At 53.5% G+C, this 22,411-nt stretch overlaps 1 protein-coding gene across 2 annotated transcripts in view; it reads left to right on the forward strand.

The window, feature by feature from the left end:
- Positions 1 to 7,091: 7,091 nt before the first annotated feature.
- Positions 7,092 to 22,411, forward strand: part of PRDM11 (PR/SET domain 11) — an 80,564-nt gene continuing 65,244 nt past the window's right edge. The window contains exon 1 of one of the 2 annotated variants that reach the window (XM_036260018.1): positions 7,092 to 7,326. The gene's annotated coding sequence lies outside the window, so the exon portion shown is untranslated. The remainder of the gene's footprint in view (positions 7,327 to 22,411) is intronic. The other variant, XM_036260017.1, reaches the window with a different exon arrangement.

Raw genomic sequence — 22,411 nt, forward strand, 5'->3', positions numbered from 1 at the left:
AAAAAAACCCCCACAAAACTACCTCCATCATTTACATATGCCATCAAGAACACATAATCTCAGAATATAAGATCGTCCTGTAGGTGCAATAGATTTAGCTTTATGAAAACGACCTACATTACGGTTTTCATCTTCTCTCAGACCAGGGAAATGTTCTCCAACAGAGGCAGCTCTGGGGCGTGGCATGTGGAAACCGGTCCCTTGTCTTACAGATTGTGAGACTGAGGCTCTGTGATGAGACCTGACTGTAGTACCCCTGCAGCCAAATGGCAGGGAGAGAACCACTACCTGCACCTCTTGACTCCTGGCCCAGAGCTGTCCTCACCACAGTGCCCACGACCTCACAGCATGACTGCACTATTCCTAGGGTCGAGAACATTCACCTATGGTGGGGACTCTGGAGCTCATCAAATCTAATATCCGACCTGAGCATAAATTATCTCCAGAAGACACCCCCCACCCCCACTCTGCTTACATACCTCCAGTGACAGGAAGCTCACCGTTTGCAGGAACAGCCCCTTTGCGGGGGGCATGAAGTGGAGGGGAGAAAGAACTCTGTTTCTTAGGCAGTTCTTTTTTTTTTTTTCCTTTCCCGAAGCTGAAATCTGTCTCAATGTGGTTCCACCCGGCAGTCCTGAATCTTCCCGCTCATCCCCATCGGGTCCTGCAGGTTTAGGACTGTGTGGCATTCAGGAGTCTTATGCTAGAGTTTTCTGGGATTGGAAAACAGTCTCTCTGGAGCCTCATCTCCAGCTCTCCCTCCTTTCTAGCTCGAATGGACAGGAAGAAAACAGTAACACTAGAAACACATTTCATCTTTTGAATGAGGAGTGATTCCCACATCCCCACCCCAATTTCCAGATGAGGAGAGTGAGACTTGGAAACAGAGCTATAGAAGCCGCCAGTTCCAACACTCTCCACAGCGGAGGTCCCCTGACACGCGGGGTGTCGCCCCGACAGGTTTGGAAGCAGTAGTCAGACAGTTTCTCTGTCTGTGCCTGAGGACAGTTTGCAAGGCCAGCTCCACAGCTGGCCCTCACCCGAGAGCAGGGGGTTCCTTCTGCCTGCTCCCCTGGCTACGGCTACTGTCGAGAATTCTGGAGAATAGCTGTGCAGCCTCTGCAAGGTACATAATTTCTTAGGGCTTAGTGCTGCAAGCAACAGAAATTGCTCTGGCTCATTTTGGTCACCAGCCTCCTGATATTCACACCCTCTGTAGTCCCCTGCCACACACACACACACACACACACACACACACACACACAGTGCCAGGGCTGATCTGTGTGACCAGTAGCACATGGCAGAAGGTATGTCACTTTGAGATGAGGTTATAAGAGACTGCAGCTTGCTTCTTGCCCCTACCTCTTCTCTCTCTCTCACTCACTCTAGGGGAGACCAGCTAGCTGCATGCCATGGGCAGCCCTATTGCTACAGCTGCCAACAGCCACATGAATGGGGCAACCAAATGACCCTGGTTTGCCTGGGACCAACCTGGTTTTAAAGCTGCAAGTCCCATGTCCTGGGAAACCTTCACTCCTGTGCCAACTTGGATTGTTGGTTGCCCCACATTTGAGGGAATTTGGGAGAAGATTCTTCAGCCCCAGGCAAGCCTTCGGATGACTGCAGCCCCACTGACAGCTTGACTCACCTCAGGAGAGATTCTGAGCCAGAAACATCCAACTAAGTTGCTCCCAGAATTCCTGACTCTCCGAAACTGTGAGATAATTGATATTATCTTCAGCTGCCAAGTTTGGGGATCATTTGTTTTACAGCAATAGACAACTAGTACATCAATTTAAGCAGACAGGGACATACTGATATCTCAGGTAGCTCATGACCCTCTGAAAGGCTGGAGAACGAGGTGCGGGGTGCACAGAGCCAAAGCCACAGCCAAGATCATGCCACAGAGCCGGTGCCCAATTGGCCAACAGATCCTGGAGCTTGCACCACCCGTGCCCCAGCTCAGCTGCATCCAGCCACTGGCACCCCGTCTGAGAACTGACCACTGCGTCACCACTCTCACCAGAAAGGACTGCCCGCGGTCCATGCCTGTGTGTCATTAGCTCCGGTTCGAAGTTGGGGAACGCGTGCGGTTGGCTGAGTCTCTTTCATGTACCTGTGCTGTACCTTCAGGAAGACTGTCTTAGTCCGTTCAGGTTGCTTAAAAACAAGAAAATTATTTCTCACAGATCTGGGGGCTGGAGGTCTGAGATCGAGGGACCAGCAGATTCGGTGTCTCTGGTGAGAACCCTATTCCAGGTTCACAGACGTTCTGTGTCCTTATATGGAGAGAGGGGCCAGGAACTCTCTGGGGTCTCTTATAACAGCACTGATCCCATGCATGAGGCTCCACACTCATGACCTAATCACCTCCCCAAAGCCCCACCTCCTAATACTATCACACTGGGGATTAGTTTTCAACACAGGAATTGGGGGAGAGGCACACACCTTCATATAGCTCTGGGAAGGAAGTGACTGGTGTTTTCAGCTTCTCCAGTGGGCATAAGGGAGGGCACACCCTGCTTCCCCCCAAGGCTAGAAGGTGAGAATTCCCCGGTCACAGGAAGGGATATCAGGTGCTGGGCAGCCAGAAAAGAGAGACATGTCCACAGCAACCTCATCTCTAATGCGGAGACGATGAAATACGATGGTTTGTGAGCATGCTTACCTACTCACTTGGAACTCGGTAAATGTCAGATGCTACGTGGCAGCCACGGAGATTGTGTGAAAACATAAATCAGGTCCTGCTTGTCTCCCCAGCTGTGAAGATGCCAGTGGCTTCCATTGCAGTTCAAATAATTCCACAGCATGGAAAAGCATGGCTCAGATCCCACCCACTTCTCCCCCTCGGCTCCGTCCCTGCATCCCCTGCATGCTCTGGGCACACTGGCCTTCTGCCACCCCATCCAATGAGCTCAGCTCGATCCTTCCTCAGGGCCTTTGCGTGGGCTGTGCCGCCTGCCAAGGAACTCTCCTACCAGCTCCTGGTGGGGCTAGCTCCTCAGAGAGGTCTTCCTTGTCCTCATGATCTCAAGTTGCTCCTTCACCCCGACCCTACCATCCCCGACCTCCACCCCAATCACGTCCTTGCTGGGCACGTGGTAAGCAGTCTGTAAGCGGCAGTGGCTGATGTAGAAAAGAGGAGTCCCTTCCCGCCTCAACAGGAGGAAGTAATGAGGTACACTTTCTGGGGATAGGTAGGGGATAGTGGTTTGTGCTCCTGGGGAGCAGGCAGGAGACAGGCAAGCTGCTTGTCAGTAGAACAAAAAATAGCAATGATGATCTGACCCAGGGCATTTGATCTTAGCTGTCATCGGCAGCTGGGTGAGGAATCCCTTGGTCTTAAGCCAGCCCCTCCTTCCTTCCAAGAGAGGGATCCCTCAGCTGCTGAGCGAGTGGACAAGACCAGACCAGAACAGAACCGTGCCTGGCTTAACACAAGACCCATGGAATCCAGGTCCCTTCAACAACTCTTCCAAATGTGAATTTATTGTAAACATTTATTTCTTGCAATTAAAAATGGGGGACATCTTTAATAAAAGGCAGAGAAAACAAGGCTGAGTCAGTAGGATTAGAAGTGGAAAGAAAGGAATGAGGAGGAAGCAATTGCCAAAGTTATTGGGAATGGGGGTGGAATTTGGCCCTGAGCTTCCTGGCAGCCCATGCAAAAAGGAAAACCTGATCAGTTACGGAGCTCTTCTTATTAGTGAAGGAGAAGCTTGCCAGGCCCTCGAGGGAAGTGCAGTTGGTTTTCAGTATTAGTTTTTTCCAGGCACTAAATCCTGAATGAAATCTCTCCCATGAGGTTTTAGGAGGGGTTATTAATTGATGCAATAAACACTGTTCTTGTTTTATAGCAAGCAGGAAGTGAATCTCCAGTGATGTGGCCATTTAACTTGCACCTCATTGGATGCATGTATGTTCTGCTTAAGTATCCTTATTAGTAGTAGATGAGAAAGACCACGTTGGCTTTTCCTTCCAACGAGCTGAGCTTCATGCCCTTAGAACATCTCAGTGTCCTCACAGCGACCTGGAGTTGACTGGATTTTTAGCACAGTTTTTGCAGAAGGAGGTCATGAAATACCTGACCTCACACCACGAAGTTCTGGTCAGCTCCTTATGCGTGATATGTCTGGGGGAGAAATTCAGGAAATATTTTATCAACCAGTAGGCTGAAAGGCTGCATATGGAAAAGGAAAATGAACCAGAAATGTTCCAAGAGTGGAAGACATTGAGCAGTGAAGTCAGGCAGACCTGGCTTTGAGTCTTGTCCTACCTCTAGCTGTGTGGTCTCAGGCAATTGTCTTAACCTCTCTGAGCATGGTTTCCCCATCTGTAAAAATAGTGATAATGATAGCTGCCTTGAATTACTGAGAGTCAAAAGGTAGTGTCTCTGAAAGTGTGTGCCATGTGCTCTATTCACCCAGTCCCCTTCTTCTCACCCTTCCCACTAATTCTCAGAGAATTTTGAGGAGCTCCCACCTCATCCCTACTTCTATGTTTCAGGCAAAACTCGGCCCACTGGGGGAAGCTGCAGCACAGTCTCACAAGACCTGCCTGGTCCAGACCACTTGTCTGTGGTGATTACCTTCAGGCCCCAGGGCCACTTTCTGCCCACACTGACCCAGAGCACCTGTACCAACCCTTAGCTGCTTTGGGTTTCCCTCTGAGCTGGTTCCAGCAACTCTCTCAGCCTTGATCCAGATTCCTTCCGGTGCCTTCGTCTTGACTACCTGCCTGTAGGGCAGCTTCTTAAGGGCAGAACGTAGGACCGCTCATCCAAACCCTTTGTGTCATACAGAGGAAATTGGAGCCTAGACAGGAGAAGTCATGTCCTACAATTTAGTGTGGAGTGGCAGGCCCCTTAGACTTGGGTCCCTGAACCATGCAGTGTCTCTGGGCTTCCCAAGCATGATACCTGAAGAGCTGACTCCCCAGCCTGCAGCTGAAGGACCCAGCCCCACCCCTCACTCCAGCCTGAAATATAAAAGCAGTTCTGCAGGAGAAATTCCCTCCTGGTCTCTTTACCAGCTTATTCTCTCGGAGACCTTTTTGTTTTTTAGAGGATGTGACCACACTCTCTCTCTACCTACTGGCTTTCTAGCCCCACCCACTCTTTACTTCAGTCACAGCTGACCATCCCACAAACACCTGGGCGCTTTGACTCCTGCAAGTCTTTGCTAGTGACGTTCACGGTGCTGGAATGCGATCCTACCCCTGGTGGAAATTCCAAACCCTTCTCAAGGCCACCCTCTGATATAACTTCCTCAGTGAACCCTCTTCTTCAAAAGAAACAAATGGCTCCTTCCTCAGTGCCCTTCCCCCTGCCCAAGCCCTTGGCCTCCATGTAATGTTTAGCGAAGCTGAGTGTACATCAGTTACTGAATTAATTTGTTAGCTGTTAGTGATTCCATCTCCTGGCCAGAACGAGTCCTCCTTAAAGGACTTTGTCTAACTAATCTTGGTACTCCCCAGTACCCAGTACTCTGCCTGGCATGGAGCAGATAGAGCTCAGGAAAATGTAGTTGTATTAAATGTCATGTAATTATAGTATCAGTTACTGTTACTTGAGCATTTACTGTGAGCAGCTCAGTAGTAGGTCCTTTAAATACACTCCCATGGCTCCTCACACAGAGTCAGCAATATGGGTTATTAGTATACCCCACTTTGCAGGTAAGAAAACTGGGGCTCAGAGCAGGTAAATCACTTAAGTCACACAGCAAGTAAAAGGTGTGGGATTCCAAGAAGCTGTTTGTGGCACCAAAGTCAAGGGAAACAGAAGATGTGGCGCACAAAGTGCTTCTTCCCCAGTCCCCAACAGACTGCAAGAGCCAAGAGCAGATTCTGGAGCCTGACCGTGGACGCCCATCTGGGGGTCAGGCTCCCAGCCAGCATAGAGGTTTACAAGGAACTCCATGCCCCTGGGAGACCTCCCTCGGGTGGTACCCTGCAGCCGCCTGTGCCAGTTCGTGCAGGGCTTCCAGGGACGCTGTGGTAGAGCCGCTGCCCCTCATTGGGCAGCTGTGCCCAGGCGCCTTTCCGAGATCAAATCCCTCCCATCAACCTCCGACTTGGGGTATGGCCCTCGCTTTAGAGCCAGCACAGCATAGCCTTCCCTGGCAGGAGACACCTGGCAGTTCTGCCACGCGCCTTGCAGGCACCGCCAAGGGAAAGGGGTTATTTCGGGAATGGTTGTCCGCGTCACGCCATCCCGCGGTGTCCTCCGCCCTGTCCCAGCCGGTCGGTTTTCAAGGCACCAAAGGAAGCAGTTTCGGACTTTTAAGCATTTTGTCTTTATGAAAATTCCCCGTGTTTTCCTCGCTACCTCCAGTCTCTCTGTGACGTTGAATCCCATTTCACAGATGGAGAAACCGAGGCACAGAGCAAGTGAGTACAGTTTAAACATCTCTTCCAGGCCAGCCAGGGACCAGCCTGTCCTGTTCTCAGAATCTCATTTGCGGTAACACATTTCCATTTGAAGAACACGTGCAGTTACCGACTTGAAAACCGCTGCCCCACGTAAATAGTTAACATTTTAAACGAACCCCCAAGCCCCTTACCCGCAGCTTTCAGCGGGAAGCTTATATTTTATAACTTTAGTTTGTATCTCCGAACAGCTGGGCATTCAAAGGGTTAAAAGGGACTGGGAAGGGGCCTGCCTTGGGCGGCGGAGCCTCGAAAGGGTTAAAAATATGAACGCATTTATCCCATTTGGTTCAAAGTGGGCAGCGACGGGACCCCGAGAGCCTGGGAGCCCCCCCCACGGAACGACTTTTCACAATTCTAGAACTTTTAATTCCGACCAAAAAAAAAGTGTCCCGGTTCGAAAGTTCTTTTAACCTTTTCTTTTTCCATTTATTTATTTTTTTCTCGATTTCTCCGCGGGCAGGATTATAAAACTCGCCCTCTCTTTTTGGGTTCGAGGAGCCAGGTTCCCCCTTCGGGCCGCGCGCGGGGCGGGGGCCACGGGGGCTCCGGGAGTTTTCTCCGGGGCCGGGCTGGGACGCGGCTGGTGAGTCCCGGCTCCGGCCCCTGAATTGGGGGGTCCGCGTCTGCCCCAAACGCCGCTTTCTTCCGTTTTCCATGTCATTTCCTGTACTAATAAGATGGTGGTCAAAGCAGGGGAGGAGAGCAGCAGCGAGTCGCCGCCGCCGCTGCCGCGCCGAGGCTGGCGCTGAAACTTTGCCTCGCCGGGGACCAGCGCGCCCGCAGCGCGGCCGCGCCCGCCGCGGGGGCCGCCAGCCGGGGCCGCGCCGCCTCCGCCGAGCCGCCCGCCGGGCCGCCGCGCCGCCTGGGCCCCGCAGCTGCCGCAGCATTCCCGGGAAGGTGAGTCAGCCCCGGTAGCCAATGTGGCCATTGAAAATGGCTTCGGAAAGCGCTCGGCAGTTTGCCAGCGAGCGCTGGGGCCGCCGGTGCAGGGGCTGTAAGCGGCTGCGGGGGGCGCGGGCGGCCGGGGACGGCGCGGGCGGAGCGGGGGCCCGGGCGGCGCGGGTGCGGGCCTGGGGGGGCGGTTCGCTCCGGCCCTGAGGTGGGTTAACCCTCGGCAGGTAGTTGCTGCCGCCGCCGCCGCTGCGGGATTCGAGGGCCGCCCCTCCGCCTCCTTCCTCCCCGCTAGCTCCTCGTTCGCTCGCCTTGTTACAATGTAGCCTTTTCTCTGCGCGAACGTTCCGCCCGCTGACGGACGTGGCCGCCGACCAATGAGAGCGGCGGCCCGGGCCCAGCGTTCGGAATGAGAACGCGGCGACACGCGCGGGGCGGGGCGGGGCGCGGGAGGCTGGTGGGCTTGCTGCGGCCGCTGGCCTACTTCTAGGGGGCACTTGCGATTGGGCGCCTGGGGCTGATGTGCGGGGCTCGGGTTCTGCGGGATGCGGTGGGGCTTTTTCCATTGCGGTCCTCGATTTCCCGCTAAACGTGGCCGAGCCGGAGGTCGTTTCTTTAATCTATTTAAATCTTAGTTGCGGTGTGGACTCTTCGGAAAATCTCACCAGAGTGTAGCCGCCACCCTTCCACCCCACCCCCCACCGCAATCCCCAAGGTACTCTCGTATGCAGAAACTGCGGAAACTTCGCGGCCGAGGCCGATGACCTTTCTCAGGTCAAGGCCAGCACGCCCAAGGCAAGTCGCTGCAAGGAGAGTACTAATGTCTTGGGCGCTGGATGATGCTGTTTGAAAAGTTGCTTGTTTTGAAAGGGGTTAGGCTATATGGGCTTAGACCCCCTTTCCCCCCTGGAATGGGCTGGGACTTGGGGGAGGAAAATGTTAAACCTCTCTTCCTTCTTACACGTTTGCTTCATGTAGAGAAAGGTTGTGGTATATAATTTAGAGTGGCTGAAAGGAAACACACTCAGTTCTTTGTGCGCGGGGACAGAAGACAATAATGAGCGATTGCTCTTGATGCCTGGAAATCCTATAAACTTGGGGTTTTGTCTGTGCTGGGCAAAATTTTTGCAAGGAGCATCCTGCCTGTGGCACCCAAGCTTGTCTTTGCCCACATTCCCCTTGAGGGGAAGGAAGGTATTTGGAGTAGGGTGGCATCCATGGGCCAGAATTAACAGGCTGTGGGTCACCTTCCCTGGAGAGTGGGGCATGGTCTTTGCCCACCAAGTCTGAGAGGTGGTCAAGTTGAGTGCTCTGTGGACACATGTCTTGAAAACCCTCCCTTCTGGGAATAGAGCCCTGGCAGTTTGCATTAGTTTAATGGAAAGGGACTTCTCTGTTGGAATCCTTCCTCCTCCTAATAACTGTGCCACCTTGGCCTTGGTACTGTTACCTGACCTCTCTGAACCTTGCTTCTCTATCGCTAAAATGGGGCCAACAAAGCTTGTCTGGCAAGGCAGTTGTGAGATCAAGTGAAACGGCAGAAATAAAATGCCTAGCCCGTGGCTGACACATGATTTAAGTGTTGTTCTCTCTCGCTGGAATTAGTGCAGAATATACTATCCTGGGAATATCAGAATTTGCCCGACAGGCCCCACCCAGATCTGTCCAATCCCAAAAGGGCCTCCAAGGAGCAGCTGGGGCAGGATCTAATTCCCTTCCCTAGTGACATTCTCAAAGATGTGTGGCTCCCCTCACTTGTCCCAGGAGCCCTTGATCAGCCATCACAACCACCATTTATATACTGTTTTGACTTGAGTTATAATTCTGCCCTTTAGATCCCTTGGATTGATGTGTTTCATAAGTTTGTTCTCATTGGTATTGAGTTAAGGCTTCTGTATTCTGAATCCCCCCCACCCCCACCCCCCCAGTTCTAGGTTAGTGGCAAGTATGAAGGAAGTAAAGACCACTGGACTGGGAGTCAGGAGTCATACCTGCTTGTTCATCTGCCTCCTTCGCCTGCCCTCTTGGCTATCTCATAGACATGACCAAGACATGGGGTCCACAGCTATGTCATAATCTTCCCTTACACTCCTCCAGAGCTCTGATCTTGGCCAAGGCTACTACCATCCTACTAGTCCTCAAGGCAGAAAGCTTGATGCCTCTGTTCCCCCACCCCAATCCATTCCATCTCCAGATCGAGGGAACTTTAGCCTATACCTAGATTCTGTCCACTTCTTCCCATCTCCTCCTCCCCAGCTGCTTAGTCAAGCCACTGCTGTCTCTCCCCAGGACAAGAGCAAGATCGTCCTAACTGCCCACCTGCAACCTCCCCACCATGCCAATCTCAGCATCAGCGTTACAGCCAGAGCGTCTGTTCCAAAGATTACATCAGGCCTCCCATGTCCCGCTTAAGCCACTGAAAAGTCTTCCCAGTGCTTTTGGGATAAAGAACCAAATTATTGCTATGACCTAAAAGCTTCTGAGTGATCTGGCCCCTGTCCTTTCCTCGGCCTCATCTCCCACCCTCCCTTGGATCCCTGTACACCAAGCCTTGTTCTCTCCTGCACTTACTTGTCCCTCCTTCTGGAATATTGAAACCGTTGTGGTCTATCTAATGAATGCGTTAAGGTTGGCAAAGGGCAAAAGGGGGGGTCCCTTAAATACTTCCAGTTCATTCCAGTTCATTCCAGTTCACATGGTAGGATTGAATCTAGGTCTCCTTGTGCTTGGGTAGGGCCATGTGACTGGCCAGTGAGTTGTGAACTATAGTAATACATGTCACTTCTGGGCCAAAGCATTTACTTGCTGGTATAGACCCTCCAGAGTGCTCTTTTCCTGTGTCATGGCAACTGGCAGTAGGTGGATGGTGGCTGCTTCTGCTAGACTGGGTCCCTACATCACCACGTCAGTGGAGCCCCTTGATGTCCCATGATGGATGTGCAACACGAGTGATGACTAAACCTTTGTTGTTTTAAACCACTGAGATCTGGTGGTTGTTTGTTACTGCAGCATAACCTAGCCTTGCTTGTCCTGACTAACACAGCAACTAGTGGAGCGTTCCCAGCAGAGACAAGTACACTTGACCCTTGAACAACATAGTTTTGAACTGCACGGGTCCACTTATATGTGGATTTTGAAACCCATGTTGTTCAAGGGTCAACTGTACACATAGACTTGGGAAGGCTCATCCTCCACAGCCAGGGTGACCTTTTTGACAAATCTGAGTTTATCAGCCCCTGCCTGAAACACCGTCAGGGACTCTCACTGCTATTAGGAGAAAGACAGAAATCCTTAAGCTGCTTCAAGACCCTATGGGGACAGCATCTTGCATCCCTCTGTTTGTCAAGTCCCTCCTAACGTGATACTTTTCTCATGCTGTCCTCTGTTCTGACCACACATTCCACTCTGCTGCTTAGGCCTCCTCATTCCTCAGCTTTCAACTTCAGCATCATCTCTTCAGGGAAACCCTCCCTGATTAGGTCAAATCCCCCATTGCAACCTCTCATATATAGGACCTATGGTCCTATATGGACCTCTCCTTTATAGCACTCATCGTAGTGCAGTTTTACATTTATTGATGAAATTATTGAATGCAGCCTTACTCTTTCATCAGATCATAAACTCTGCGAGGGCAGGGCCTGGGTTGACTTGTGGGCGCCCCTGTATTTCTAGTGTCTGCACATGAGCTGCTGGATAAATACCTTTTGATGAGTCCCCGGGCGTTGGCTGGGGGCTCACTTTGTGCTGGGAGCTAAGGACAAGATTAATGGACCCTGCATTCCTGGGATATGGGCAGGTGGGTCTAGCTGGAAGGACCATTTTGGGGGGATGTATGAGAAGAAATTCCAGGAATGCAAGAGTGTGAGGTTTAACAGAACTTTGAGGTCTCTGCTGATCTGGAGAGAATGATTCAGTGAAGGGCCACACGGTGGGAAATCCAGGGACGATGAAGATGAAGATAATGATGAAGGCAGCTAATGTTTATGGAAGGCTTATTGTGTGCCTGGTCTGGTACTAAGCATGTCACATCCCTATTCGGAGACTAGCTCCACAAAGTAGGGATTAGTGTTCCCATTTCACAGATGGGGAAACTGGGGACCCAAGAGGTATGGAGTAAGGGATCCAGGGTTACAGAGATATGGCCAGGACTGGAACCCTGGCAGTCTGACGTCATCTCCTTAGGGATGTCCTCTTAGAGTGAGGGCATAGAACTGCAGGCCCACCAAGGAGAAGCCCCTTTGGGAATGTCACATTGGGTTATAAAGACCTCACTGGGGAACAGGTTTCCAGGAGGCACCCCCCCAACTTTGGTTTGAGCAAGGGGGTTCTGGCTCACAGGTGCCTGGGGGCTTTGGTGCAGGGCTGGTCTAGGACCATCTGGTGCACCTCCACCCCTGCTGGGGTTCAGCATTCTTGGGGCCCCTGAGCCCATGTTCTCAGAGCCATGGGGCCTGAGAGGAGCTTCCCTGCAGCTGGCCCAGGGGCTGCACCGGAAAAATAAGCCATGCAGAAAGAGAAAAAAAACAATGAAGAAAAAAGAAAAAGTGCTGTTATTTTTAAAAAGCTCATTTCCTATTGCAGATTTGTATCTGTGTTGGACCAGCCTGTGTTCCCCCAGCGCAGCCAGCCACACCGTGGTGGCGTCCCTAGGCCAAGGCTCTGTAAGAGGGAGATCCTGGGGCCTCCTTCAGCCCTTCATTCATTCATCAGGTGGTCAGGGCCATGTGCTTCGCCTGTGTCAGGCACTGTGCTGGCTTGGGGTGCATTGGGGAACCCAGACCTTCCTCATGGAACCCACAGGCCAGCATGGGAGGTGGGTAGTTAACCAGGCAGTTACAGGTCAGAGCAGAAGGGTGCAAGGGTAGGGCCATGGACTCCAAGTCAAGGAAAGCTTCCCCGAGGAGGAGGCCTTTCAGCTGAAGGGTGAGCAGGATTTGAAAAGCACAGAGGGAACAGGCATTCCAACATGGGGTATGGCTTGTGCAAAGTCGTGGCACATAGAAGGGTTTGGAGAGGCTCTCGTAGTTCATTTGGCTGGAGAGTGTGTGTAAGGGAGGAAGTGGAGGGAGATGAGGTTGGGAAAGAATAATAGTAATAATAAAAATAATAATAACTGACACACCAGTCCTGACCATGCCTCAGGACCTTTGCATGGTTGTTCTCACTCCATAGAACAATCTTACCTATTATCACCACAGCAGGCTCCCTCACCTCCCTCCGATTTGCTCAGATATCACCTTCTCATGGGCACTTTCCTGTTTAAAATCACAACCCATATCCCCATGCCCCACTTCCCTGCTTTTTTCCCTTAGCACATAGCAAGGATAACGTGCCCTAAGTTTTACTTATTTCTTTTGTCTTTGGCTCCCTCTCTTAATTGTAATGTAAATTCCTAGAGAGCTGGGATTTTTGTCAGTTTTATTCATTGCTGTTTGAACAGTGCATAGCACAGAGTAGGGCATCAGATATGTGTGGAATGGGGGAATTGAGAATTTACTTTATGCAAAGTACTTTACATGTATTTTCTCATGTAATCTTCTCAGCGGAGCCCTGCTATAGTACTGTGGTTTCCCCATTCTTTAGGGGAAATAGGAAACTGAGGCTCAGAGAGGTGGAGTAACTTGCCCCGGGTGTCCCAGTTGGTAAGCGGCACAGCTGGGATTCGAACCCCAGCTGCCTGGCTCCTGAGCCCTCCTGCCTCACCCTGCTGCTTTTCCAGGTTGTGAAGTGTCGTGACTACTGTGCTGAGGAGTTCACACGCTGGGGGGCTGCAGGTACCACAGAGGGTTTTATGAAGAGAAAGCCCACAGGGAGATCGGATCCAAGTCCCGGAGGTCAGCTGCAGCAGCAACAGCCTGAGTGTGAGGCTGGAGGCTGGAGGCTGGAGGCAGGGAGGTCGATAGGAGATGATTGCAGTAATCAAGGTAGGAGAGGATGAGGAGGAGGAAGAGGGCTTGGTGGTGGCCATTGCAAAGGGCAAGTTTGGGGGTTTTCCATACTGGGGCTCAGAGTGGGTGGGTTAGGGCACAGCTTGGGGGGCACAGTTTCCCTAGTGTGCCTGGTTTCTGTTTCTGAGTAGCCAGGGCACCCCCAGACAAGACATGGCAAAGTGCCCTGGGCTGGCCTCTAGGGAGAGGGAACCAGGAGGGTGTGTGGGTGGGGGCCACGCGGTGGCCTGGAGGCGGTGTGGGCCTCAGGTTCGGTTCTGCTCAGCCACTTGGCAGCTGAGAGACCCGGGCTAGAGGCTGTCCCCTTGGGGTTGCCTGTTTCCTCATCTGGAAAGCTGGGGTGACTGGTTTCATGGAGGCCTCAGAGAAAGAAGTCCCAAGTAGCGATGGGTGGCAGAGGGCCAGCTCTGGGACTTCCTCCTCAGGTGTGAGGTCCTGACCAGAGGGGGGGCGTGCCACAGGGCCAGAAATAACCTTGTACCCCTTGCTGGAGACACTAGAGCTTGGGTACGAGAGAGGGAGCCTCACGGAGGTGTCTCTACCCAAAGCTGGCCTGCTCACACCTTCAGACACTTCCACACCCCCCACAGACTCGTGTTCAAGGCCAAACGTGTCTGGACCTCAGTTTCCGTTCCTGTAAGTGGAGACAGTGTTGTCAGGTCTGCCGTACATTCTGTGGAAGAACATTGTTCCTCCATGTTTTCAGGACCAAAGTTTAAGAGGGACGTGTATTCAGCACAAAGGGCACTTGACACCAGCCCCATGAGGTCACCTCCACATCCATTTATGGACAAGGAAACAGGCTCAGAGAGGTTAAGTGACTAGCTCCACATCACACAGCCATGACCTAATCTTTCCAATCACCTTGAGAAACTCACATTTATAAAGGAAGTCTTCAGAGTCGCCTCCTTGTTACATAACAACTCCTAGCAGGTCTCCTGGGTGCTTAGAACACAGGATTTGATTTATAAGCTCTTGCTTTGCACGTTCAGGACCCTCTCCCCTTCCTGGGAGCTTCATGGGTCAAACTGGCAGGCACATCTGGACAGACCAAGAGCCTCCAATGCAACGACACTGCTGGCTGTCCTGCCCCTCAGCACCAGCTCGGCTCAAGGGTGGGTGCAGAGGGGTGGGGACCCTGTTTGCAAACCGAGGCACTGGGCCTCTGGAGCCTTCAGTGTCTTCTAGAGCTTTCCCTTCTATCCTCCCCGCCTTCCCTACCCCACCTGATGCATGAGAGAACTCTCTTCCCACCATCACCTTCTCCCAGATCCTCTGTCGTTAGCCTGAGAAGGGCAGGTCAGTGCTCATGACCCCCATTTTACAATTGAGGAAACTGAGGCTAAGAGAGGGGAAGTGACTTGCTTAAGGTCATACGATTTAGGGAGCGACCAAGCTAAAATTCTACCTCTAAATCTAGCACCCCTTCCTCTGCACTCCAGTCTGCCTCCTGGAATCACAGCAGAATGGGGACCCCGAGAGAGCTCGGCTGTCTCCGGGCCCCACTCTCCCAAAGGAGCGGCTGTCTGGACACTGCTTGATTATCTGCAGTGGTAGGAGTTCACCCCGGGTAACGTGCCTGGAGGAACTTGGGGTGAGGCGGGGTAGTGACTAGGGGGCTCCTTCTCTCCGGCTCATGGCGAGGCTCAGCAAGAGAGGGACGAGCAGGCTGGATCAGCTTGACTCGGGCACCGAGCTGGGCTGGCACGGACTGGGCTGGCATGGATGTCACTAAGCAAGTAAATATGGAACCGCCCCCACATGTCAGCTTTCCCAGAGTGGCTCCTTCCACTGTCTCGAACTTTCCCCAAGGGATAGGGGTGGAGGGCAGGAAGAGATCCTGCTACCCGATATCTTGGGGATGGAGATGGCTGGCTTGGGAGTCTCCAGGTTGGCTGAGGGGCCTGGGCAGCTGACTGCGACCCAGCTGGGGCGGACTCAGCATTGTCATGGCCTAAGGTACAGAGACGATGGGCTCCGGGTGGGTGGGTGGGTAGGGAGGAGGTTGTAGTCTGGGGCCATCCCTGACCTCACAGCCTGGCCCTTTACTGCCCCCAAATCAAACAGGGTGGTGTTTTTCAGGGCAGTTCAAGGTCCCTCCTCAGACTAGCTGTGTTCCAGAGGGAAAGCCAGAAGGGACTGATATTTGGGGAGGAATTAAAGAGGATCAGAGGTTCAAGGTGTCCCAGGTAAGAGAGTAGGTGAGAAAGAAGCCCCTTAGCCTGGGAAAGGGGATGGGCGGGGAGGTGAAATCTTCAAAGGAAATCAGCAAGCTTAGCAGCAAGGGAAGAATTTACCCCAGAGAGAAGTTGGGTTTTGGGGAGAAGATAAGCAGAAAGCATGCATCCAGGGCAAAGTTTCTGGCTGGGGTCTCCCCAAACTTTTACAGACATCAATAATAGCCAAGCCTGCCCTGGCTGGTTTGGCTCAGTGGCTAGAATGTCAGGCCTGCAGACCAAAGAGTCGAGGGTTCAATTCCTGTCAAGGGCACATACCTCGGTTGTGGTTTGTCCCCAGCCCTGGTCAGGTCGTGTGGGAGGCAGCCAGACAATGTGGCTCTATCGCATTGATGTTTCTCTCTGTCTCTCTCTCTCTTCCTCCCTCCCACTCTGTCTGAAGAGGAATAATAATAAAAAAACAATAGCCAAGCCTGAATGAGGCTTATAGGTGTGTATGGTCCTGCCTGAAGCAGCGTGCTGTTACGTGACGCTGGTGTTATTAGCTTCAGGTTACAGAAGAGAAATTGAGGCCCAGAAAAGTGAAGTGACTTGCCGAAGGTCACACAGCTGTGAAAGCTGAGGTTTGAACCCAATCTGTCTCATTCTGGAGTCCGAGCTCCTCTCCATTGCCTGGGGCTGCCTCACTGTTACTGCAGAGGGAGATGCTGCCAGGAGCTTGCGCTGGGAGGGAGGGTAGACTGGAGGCCTCGCAGGTTCCAAGTGTCGGCCTCGTGAAGCTGGGTAGTATGGAGCAAGTACAACACTGGCCAGCTGTGGCATCAGGCCAGGCACCCTCTCTGTACTTCTGTGTGCTCACCTGGAAAACGGGGATGCCTCGCACAGGTGCTGCCCAGTTACAGAGTTGTTGGCACCATCCCATTCAATTTTTGGGTCAGCAGATGGAGTCCTGGAGGTCCAAACATAAACGCACGATTGGATAGGCCCTGTGAGCAGGTTCCTCTGGAACCCCAGGTGTAGGGCCCTGTCAGTGCCACAGAGAGGGTGGTCTGCAGACCCCTGCCCACCCGTGAGCTCAGTGTTACTGGTCTGCAGCAAGAGAGGTACAGACATGGAGAGTCAATAATGAGAAACTCACATTGCAACAACATTGCTACCTCATTTTTTTATTGTAATTTACAAACACATCAGCTGGGAACAGATTGGAAAACTTAAAAAAAAAAGTCTCTTTACCACAAATAGTTTGACAGCTCTGGCCCAGATCCTAATTGTGATTAAAGGTAGGAAGTGTCCTACTTGCTGGTGATCGTGATCGGGGAGCGTGATGGGGAGGGGAGCACGTCATTGTGCCATAGGCAGTGGGGGAGGGGAGCATGGGTTAGGCTTCCCAGAAGTGATGCTGCGCTGGACCTTGAAGGAGGAGTAGTTTGCCAGGTGTAGGAAGAGGGCAGGGCATTTGAGGTGCTGGGAACAGTGTGTGCACAGGCAGGCGGCGCGAGGGTCCTGTGGTTCAGGGAATGGCAAGTGATCTGGGGTGTTTGGAGAAGAGGTGGCGGAGACCTCCCTGGAGAGGCAAGTTGGGGCCAGACTGGGAAGGCCTCGAACGCCAGGCTAAGGAGTCGAGCCTCGAAGACGCTCTGGAGGCAGGGGAAGTGGGGGAGATAAGGTCCCAGCTGAGTAGGTGCTTTACAGGACTTAGGGGCCATGCGGGTGTGTTTCCTTTTGGTTTTCAGCCTTCAGGAAGGTATTTCTTGGTGCCCAGTGGAGTAAGTTGCTGGTGAGCAGGCCTTTCCGTGTCCCCACTGAGGCAGCCAGCCCCCTAATTCAGCCTGGCTGCCCTGTGAGTCAGTCCTGGCTGGATAGGCAGGCAGTTCTCCGGGGTGAGTGGCAGGCTTTCCCAGGCTGCCCTGGTCAGGAGGTTGGCATCTGGTGTGGTTGGCTGGCCCCGGCAGAACCCTCTCGTCCCCAATGCCCTAAGCAGCCAGTGCAGTGTGCTGTCAAGGAGGAGGGCGGGCCGAGGTTTGAGGCTGAGGTCGGGGGATGGGCCCGGCACGGGGAGCCTGTGTGTGGTGGTGTGTGGTCCGTTTAGAAGGTGAGCATGGACGAAGGCCTAAAGTTGCTTCCTGCGGGAACCCTCTGATGGGCCGGGGCTGAGGAGTGACTCGTCCGAGGCAGTGAGGAATGTTTAATGGCCCAACCTGGGCCAGCTCAAGGGAGCAGACAGCTCATTGTTGCGGGTTGCTGCCATGGTCCTTGGCCACGCAACTTACGCAACCTCCCGTCCCTAGAGGAGCAGACCTGCCCTGTCCTGGGGCTGCTGGGAACAGACCACATTGTGCCTGGGCCTGCATGTGGCCACAAGTCCGTGGAGAGTGCCAGCCTGCCTGGGAGGGAGTTGTGGGAAGTGCCTTTCCTGCCAGCCCCACCTACAGCGTTCCTTCTGGGGCCCCTGTTCAGGGTGGCTCAGCCTCTCCCTCCCCGCAGCTCCCTGTCAGCTGGGCCCCACACAGCAGGCCAGGCTGTCTGGCTGCCTTTCGGGGGAGTCCAGCTGCCTGGGACCCGTGGGATGGGGCCGGGCAGGCATTCACAGTCTGTCCAGGCGCAGGCTTTAGGGCCAAGAGTCACTGAGGTGCTTTGTTTTTGACAGTGGCCTTGGTCATTCTTGGTGGCTTAAGTGCTTAGACCTCGCTGGCTCCCTGCCGTGGGCTGGCCACAGGCTGGACTCGGCACTTGTCACAGCCCGAGGGTCTCCTTGAGGTGGAGGAGGGCAGCTCTGGGGCAGCTGAACCCAGCTCAGGCTTGTCCTGCTGCTGCGGCGTCCCAGACCTGGTGACTTCACTGAGCCCCAGGTCAGCCTCCTCGCTGCTCAGTGACCCCTCTCCTCGCAGGACCTCCTGAGCCTGGCCCGGGCTTCACCTCCCAGATCAGATCCTCCACGGCCGTGCCCTTGGCTCTGTGCAGCCCGTCAGCTCTCCCGGGGACTGAGCTCCGCTCTTCCTGTCCGTGATGCCCCTGTAGCTGGTCGCCTGCCCCTGCCCCAGTTCCTCGCTCCAGGGGGCCCTCCCCCCAGTTTCAGGTAGAAACCAGACCCCTCCCTGGCGCACTCCTCCCAGTGGCTCCCTGCCCTCCTCGAGCACCCTGGCCCTCGGCCCAGGACAGTGGCCAAGAAACGCTCCACTGCCCTTTCGGACTCACTCCTGCCTCCTGCGCCCTTCTCTCTGCCTGGAGAACCCCTCCGCCTGCTTCCTTCCCGGTGCCTGCCTGGGGTCAGCGGCTGCTGCTCTCCGGCCAAGCCCCGGGCTCCCAGACTCGCAGGAAGTCCTTCTTCTTCCCGAGCTCGGTGGTTGCCGCCTCGTCTCAGGGCCCAGTGTCCACGGCGGAGGTGGGGCCTCACGTTTTGTGAAGTCTGAATGGCTCTCACGGAGGCTATGCGGGTATATCCCATTTTGTCTACACAGCAGGCTGGGGAGGTGGGTACTATGAGCCCATTTCACAGATGAGAGAGTCGAGGCTCCAGGGGGGTTCAGGCTTTGTCAAGGTCTTGTAGGAAGTCAGGGGCATAGCTGGGACTCAGACTCATGTCTCTTGGCTCTTCTCTTAACCTCATAGCTGTCTTGAAGGTAAGAACATCATTGATCTTTACTTGTTATATTATCAGGGGCCAGTGCCTGGCTAGGGCCAGGGGTGTGCCCAGGGCTGGGCCCAGCCCCTTGGGGCTCAGTGTCACAGTCATGGATGATCAGCCCTGTTAGCTTTTCACATCCACTTTCTCCTCTTACTTCCTGAACTGTCGCCCCCACTGGGAGTTCCTCCCAGAGATAGGCCTCTACCCTGAGAGTCAGGCTAAAGGAGGGCATGCAGGCCAAGGCTGGGGGCTGCTGGGCCAGGGCTTGGGCCAGGAGTCCTTGGGGGAAGGGGAGAGGGAGAGGCGGGCAGCAGGAGACCGGCTCTCAGTAGCTGGCCTGTGCACCCCTGACCGAGTCACAGTGAGGGCCCGCCGCTCCTGCCTCCCCTCCTCCAGGGTCTGAGGCTCTGAGCTTCCGTAGCCACTCTCCTGCAGGGCCTTGGGACCGAGGACCGAGGGCCTTGCTCCCATGAAGCTCTGAGGTTCAGAAGGGCCTGCTAACCCACCACTCCTTGTGGTATTCAACTGCTCTCTCATCCCCCCACCCCTGCCAACCTCCGGGGGGTAGTAGCTCACTGGTTCCCAAGGCAGCCAGCTCATTGTGGCTTTTCTATGTTGTTGTTGTTATTTTGTTTTATTTTTTTATCCTCACCCGAGGATATTTTTCCATTGATTTTTTTTTTTTTTTTCAGATAGAGTAGGAGGGAAGGAGGGAGAGGGAGACAGAGACAAACATCTCATATGAGAGAAACACATCGATTGGTTGCCTCCCACACGACCCCAACCAGGGCCGGGGATTGAACCTGCAACCAAGGTACGTGCCCTTGACAGGTAATCGAACCCGCGACTCTAACCGCTGAGCCAAACCAGCCAAGGCTTTTCTGTGTTGTTCTACTAAGTTTTAATTATGGAAGGTATACAAGTACATTTTTACTGTAAAAAAATAAAATATTACTTAAAAAGCTAAATATTCTCTTCCTTGATAACAACATTCCAGCTTCCTCTGCACGATTAATCATCACAGTTATTACTTTGTTATGGATCCTTCTAGATCTTTTCCTGTACGTTGCCACACTTTAGGAATATATACCATTATAGTGTGTGTGTGTTTCATATACATGTAGTCATTCTGCAAATTGCTTTACTCACTTAACTTTGGATCTAGGGAATCTAATCATGGTTTTACACAGTGAGCTACCATAATTGTCTGTCTCTCTCTTTTCACTGATACACAGTGGATTTGGAGAGGATGGTCATTATTTATTTAACCATTCTTCTACGGCTGGACATTCAGGTTTATTCTGAATCGGTTCTCGTGTGCCTCCCTGGACATATCAAAAGAAACTACTGTTGGTATTTTTTTTTTTTATTGAACACTATTTAAAATCTGTCCACTGAGCCTTTGCACAGAACCAGTTGTCACCCTGTGGATCCTCCACTGTTCCTGAGTCTCTTCTTTAGAGCCAGAGAGAACGTCTGCTTCCATGTCCCCGCTGGTCCCCAGAGAGCTGGGAACAGTGGCCGTAGCCCCTGGAGCCTTTCTCCTTCACGTTCGGGTGACTGGGTGGCTGCGGCGGTAAGTGGGCTCTGGAGTCGGAATGCCTTGGTTCACATCCTGATCTTTTGGGGGATGCTGCTTAGCCTCTCTGTGCCTCAGTCTCGTCCTCTGTCGGCTACAGATGACAACAGCATTTGCATCATCGCTCTGTTGTCCTGAGCTGCAGTGCGGACCAAGTCAGCCAGCGTGGAGAGCGCACAGCGCCATGCCAGGCAGGGAGTGAAATCCCAGTGATGTTATGCTCCTGGCTCTCTCTTCTGTGTTAGCTCCAGACCCTACTCTGTGGGCAGAGGGCCTCCGTTCCTGGCGCAAAGCCTGGGGTGGCTCCAGCCTTTCAGCTGCTTCATCCCACTGCCCACTGATTTCCCAGAGGAGGCTGCTGCCAGGCAGTGTAGCGGGCATCAGGTGTCTGCCCAGGTTGGCCCTGCAGATTCTGGACCCGGGCCTACGGGGAGGGAAGGAGGTCAGCCTGACCCTTTGCTTGGCGGTGGTGGCCAGGAGCCTGGTAACGTAACCCCACACCCTGGGCAGATTTACCGGCTCTCAATGGAGCCTGTTGTGGCCGGGAATTTGATCTCCCTTGGCCCGCACGGTGGGCAGGAGAAGAAAGCAGCTTGGGGCCAGCGTCTCCCTTGGGAGTCTTGGGGCCTCTCTGGGCCACACTGGCTGGTCGAGGCCTGGGTTTGCCTGGGGCAAATCACTGCAGGTGATTGTATATTCAGTGCTGGAAAGGACCTTTTTGCTCTTTTCCTTATGAACCCCCCTCCCCCCAGGCAGGTTTTGAACCACCTTTATGCCACCACCTAACCAGTTTCTCAGCAGCCTCGGAATCAGGCAGCCCAGCCCAGGCCATTTCACAGACGTGGGAGCTGAGGCTCAGAGAGGTTAAGTGACTTTCCCAAAACTACAGTTCGCTGCTGACAGAGTTAGTAATATACCCAGGCCATCTGGCTCCTCCGGTTCTACACGAGGCCACCCAGTGTGATAGTCTTGGCAGAAGTGCCCAGCTGGGCAGCCCTGCTCGACCTCTTGCCCTCTGGGCAGTGGCATGTGTGGTCGGTGAGCACAGAGGGCTGGGATTATTTCCTGAGAGGTGAGAAGCACCATGGCTGGACCGGGGCCCAGCCCTTCCCCAGCATCAGCCACAAACCTTGGCAGCCAGAGGTGGCAGGGGACAGAATGTGGCTGCTTCCGCTGAGGTCATTTGCCCTGCTAGGGAAAGGACTTGCCCTCGGAGCCTGTCTTGTGGTGTGGGCAGGGGCTGCAGCAACCCTGGGACTCTGAGTATTTCTCCCAGAGAGGCAAGAGAGTAGCCACTGTGGGGCCCATTTCAAGACTGGAGAAAGTAAGGCTCAGAAAGGCCCAGGGGCTGGTCTGAGGTGGTGGCCGGCAGAGGGAAATTCAAACCACCTCCTTCCAGACATAGACCCTCACCAGTCATAGACTGACCTTGCCTGGCTTTGAGTTAAGAGCAGAGTCGTTGCTCTCAGAGGGGTGTGGGCTTGGGTCCTGGCTCAGTAATAACTGTTTCTGTTTATTGAGCACATACTATATGGCAGGTGCTATTCTAAGTCTTGACCTGTTATATTTCATTTAATCCTCAGAAATACTTCACGGGGTAGATGCCATTATTATTTTCCATTCACAGCCAAGGAAACTGAGGCACAGAGAGGCAAAGTGATTTCCCAAGGTTATATCATATGAGGGTGAAACTGGGATTTAAACCTTGGCCCCGTGGTTCTGGGGTTCGTGTGTGAGCCACTCAGTGCCTCTCATGGCTGGG

This window comes from Molossus molossus, unplaced genomic scaffold (assembly GCF_014108415.1).
Source record: "Molossus molossus isolate mMolMol1 unplaced genomic scaffold, mMolMol1.p scaffold_m16_p_13, whole genome shotgun sequence".
Taxonomy (NCBI): Eukaryota; Metazoa; Chordata; class Mammalia; order Chiroptera; family Molossidae; genus Molossus; species Molossus molossus.